Below are 4493 nucleotides of genomic sequence, written 5' to 3'. Positions count from 1 at the left end.
GCTACCTGTTAGACAAAGATAAACAAATATTAGAATATGATGAGAATAATTAAGGGAAAAAAAACAAATTACCATAATGAAATTGCACTATATTTAAAAAACTAAAAAGAAAATGACAAAGAATATAAAATTGCAAAATTTAAATCGTGTCATAGGCCCAAGTAACGGCGAGGATCCTTTTGTGAAAGGAATCCATTTATAAGATCTTCGATGTCGTCAATTCTGGCAACAGCTCGTTGCATAATTTCACTCATTAATGCGGTAAAATCTCGTGGTTCTCCATTATGAGAGTGTGATTTGCCGAGAACAGGTTGTGACTGTGCAAGAATTGTGCTTGTTCCTCTTCCTGTATTGTCAGCAGGTCGTGAAATTCAAGGAGACTGGTGATGATAATGTTTTGACGTCTGTATAATGTCATCAGTCCTTGTTGAATTAAACGAAGGCCTTCCATAGGATTAAATATATTGCTTAATGCATTTTCAGTGAAGATGTTGTCAGCGGAACAAGCTTCTTCGGTTTCTATACTGACATTTCCAGAAACCGTTCTTGCAAACTAAGTGAATGGTAAGAATGTTAGCTGTTCTGAGAGGTGTATTAGGAGAACTAGAAAAACCCCAACGTATCATGATAAGTGTCACAATGGTAGGCAAAAAAGCTGCCTTTTTCCTGGCATGTGTGATAGCGTTCCAGATAAATTTAATAATGCAAAAATCATTACAGTTAGTCTGCAAGACCCATAGTAGATGGAGGAGGGGTTTTGTTATTTCGGAAGTCTTAGACGTGCCGAGCACATTATGAGCCAGCCTTTGGATCACAAATAATTGGTTCTTTTGCAAGGATCGCTAATAAACAACACGGTTTTTCTTGTTGTATTCACCGTGAAGGATAGTTGCAAACATCAGATGTCTGATATTGTCGAATGGTGAATCCTGAATATGTACCCCTTGGTTTGTAATGGGAATTTGAAGTACCTCAGAGATAATTTCCATAGTCAATTCACGCTCGCATCCGTTTGCACGGACAAAGAATTGCCCGTTTTGGAAATAACCGTGTTTATAGAATAACAGGACCAATTCACTGGAAAAAAATACCTGCTTATGATGTAAAAGAGGGTACCATCCTCGACGTAAAATTTCTGTGTCAAAAAATGGATGCAAAAGACCGTTTTGGAAATTTTCCATAAAATTTTGCTCAGGCACGAAAATTCGAGTGAGGGCCATTAAAGATGGAGTGCTAAAGAAAATTTTTAGTGGAAAAAGGGAAGTTGGTATTTAGGGGTGTCTATCCTTGTTATAAATAGACACCAATCCGAAGATGTAGAAAATACGGATCGAGGTGTCACAAGGTAGTTAGACCACGTGTATTTTCTAAAATAAGGCGCAAAAGATGTAGTGTGGATGAGAAGAATGGGGCATATGACTACAAGGAGTGCCCTTTTTTTTTTTTTTTTTTTTTTTTTTTTTTTTTTTTTTTTTTTTTTGACGTAAACAAATAGCGTAAGTAGAAGGCAAAGGAAGATGTAATTATAATATTACAATAAGATGTAAGAACGTACAGAGGAGTGGAAACACATCATAATGATACGTGAAATAAAATACAAACCTAAATATTAGATAGAACTATATGCCACATTAACAACATTACTATAATAAAACAACCGAGCATGAAGAATTGAGTAGCATATTCAATCTACTGCTGCTCAAACTTTTCTAGTGCATCCATGAAACTTGGAGTGATCTAAAAACGATTTTTAGAATAAAAAGTGGAGGGGAGAAAGTGAAAGTAGTGAAATGTGAAGAATGTGTTGAACTTATTTATAGAAGAAAATTGAGCCATTTTCTGACCATTTTCTGACCGTTATTAGATGCAATTTCATGACCATTTTCTAACCGTTTTTTGGATGCGATTTCATGACCGTTTTCTGACCGTTTTGCAAATCGTTGGTTTACGGTAAAATTTTGCCGTTAATTGTGACGTTAAAAATATATGTATATATTTTTATATATCTATATATATTTTTATTACTAATATTATTATATATGTTTCTACCTATATAATATAATATTGGAGATAACTAATATACTATTTAACAAGGCAAAAAATTTGGAGAATGTAGGAATTGACAGACGTCCTATGTTCGAAAATAAAAATACAAACACGTAAATAAAATATCTGACATAATTAATATACAAGAACGGTGAAAATAAACTGTCTACTGAGAATCCCCAGGGGCTGCAGGAGAATCCACAGGGGCTGCAGAAGAAGAACCGGGGAGTCCCGGCGACGACGTCGCGGGACGAGCTCCCCGTGGAGGCTAACCGCGCTCTTGGATATCACCCAGAGTATCCAACACCTAAGCCTGAAACTGATGCTGGTTTGCCATGAACATTCGTTGGAACTTGTTCTGCCGAGTAATCATTTGGTCCTGAAATGCATTCATGGAAGCTCGCATTTCCTGATGAAATTCGCCCATGCTGTCTGTTAGCGCCCTGTGGCGAGTGGTCATATCCATCCTTAACTCGCCCAAGCCATGTTTCATCGATACCTGGCGAGTGTACATGTCTCTCATGCCACTATTCATAGCACGTAAGGCATCCATAGGGTGACTCATCTTACTCATAGCAGTCTCATCAAAGTAGGGTGGGTGAGATGGGCCTACGTTAGCGTGCTCAGCAGCCATTGGTGATGTGGGTTCCCAAGGGGTCAGTATGTATTTCTTGAAGACAAGCATATTCTCATACAGTGGTATAGGGAGTAGCGGGGTGGCGGACAAAAAACCCAAATTAATCATAACTTGCGTTACAAGAACGGCAAGAGGGGCTGACCTAAGAGTGGCATGCGTAATAATATCAAAAAGAAAGGTAATTATGTAGAAGTTACCCTTTCGCTCCTGGAGGATCCAGAGAAGGTGGAGGAAGGTCTTGTTGATGTCCGAGGGCTTCGAGGTGCCAATGACGTTTAGTCCCAGCCATTGAGTCACAACCAGCTGGTTCCGTCGCATAGAGCGCTAATACGCGCATTTCCCATCTATGTTGTACTCTCCCTCGATTAGCGTGTTGAGCATTAGGTACCCATCATTTACCGGCAGGCACGTTTGCTCGTGTTGCAGAAGACATTTATACTCAGTTCTGAAATAGAGTTTTCGTGGACTAAGGTTCTGGCACTTGCAACCACACACTTCAAAGAACTTTTGAGATCATAAAATAGAATATGGCCTGGCTACCAAAATGGTGTACCCTCTATAGAAACAAGATTGAGTACACCAAACGAAACATCTAGTCTATGTAGACCGGATCCTGAAAAAGAGTCTGTTCAACATCTGGGGAGCGTAATTTGTGGTAATGTTTTAGGCGTTGTCCATTGACTTGAAATTCGCTGTTATCTTGTGGATTAAGCAAAGAGATTGCCCCATAATGTGTCATAGCTGACACAATGAAAGAACCAGACCATCGGTGTTTTCAATTTACCAGGAAAAATGTGTAATCTGGAGTTGTATAGTAAAACCTTTTGTCCAATTTTAAAATCTTTACGCAAAATGTGCTTGTCGTGCACTCTTTTCATATTAGCTTTGTAGGATTTTGAGAGGTCATAAGCATCACTCCGAATCTCCTCAAGCTCATTTAATTGCAGTTTGCGCTTCTCGCCTGCCTCGTTGATATTGTAGTTGAGGCTTTTGATGGCCCAAAGGGCACGATGCTCAAGTTCAACTGACAAATGACAAGGTTTTCCAAAAATAATGCGGTAAGGAGACATCCCTATAGGTGTCTTAAATGCTGTTCGGTATGCCCACAAGGCATCCGATAAATGGAGAGACCAGTCTTTTCTTGATGGATTGACAGTTTTCTCCATAATGAACTTTATCTCTCTGTTAGAGACTTCCACTTGGCCACTCGTTTGTGGGTGATATGGAGTAGCAACTTTGTGAGTAACTCCATATTTCTTCATTAAAAACTCAAAAATTTTATTACAAAAATGTGTACCGCCATCATTGGTGATAGCTTTGGGGACACCAAAATGAGAGAAAATGTTTTCTTTTACAAATTTCACGAAAGTCTTATGGTCATTTGAGCGACATGCGAGTGCCTCAATCCATTTGGACACATAGTCCACAGCGACTAGAATGTAGAGAAAACCTTGAGAAATAGGGAAGGGTCCCATAAAATCAATGCCCCAAACATCAAAAATTTCCACAATCAAGATAGGATTTAAGGGCATCATATTGCGTTTTGTAATTCGACCTAAGTACTGACAACGAATGTAGGCTATGCAATGTTCGTGTGCATCGCGAAAAAGGGTAGGCCAGTAAAAACCACATTGTAACACCTTGGCCGCAGTTTTCTTTCCACTGAAATGACCTCCGCAAGATTGTTCATGGCAAAAGGATAATGCTCCCAGTTGGGAATGCAGCGATGAATGAGTTGGTCGGAACAATACTTAAAGAGGTAGGGGTCATCCCAGAAATAATATTTTACAGTGGATAAGAACTTTTTACG

Source organism: Coptis chinensis, chromosome 5 (genome assembly GCF_015680905.1).
Source record: "Coptis chinensis isolate HL-2020 chromosome 5, ASM1568090v1, whole genome shotgun sequence".
In the NCBI taxonomy this organism is placed as follows: Eukaryota; Viridiplantae; Streptophyta; class Magnoliopsida; order Ranunculales; family Ranunculaceae; genus Coptis; species Coptis chinensis.
The sequence above is the reverse complement of the archived record's forward strand: the minus strand, read 5'-3'. Positions refer to the sequence as shown.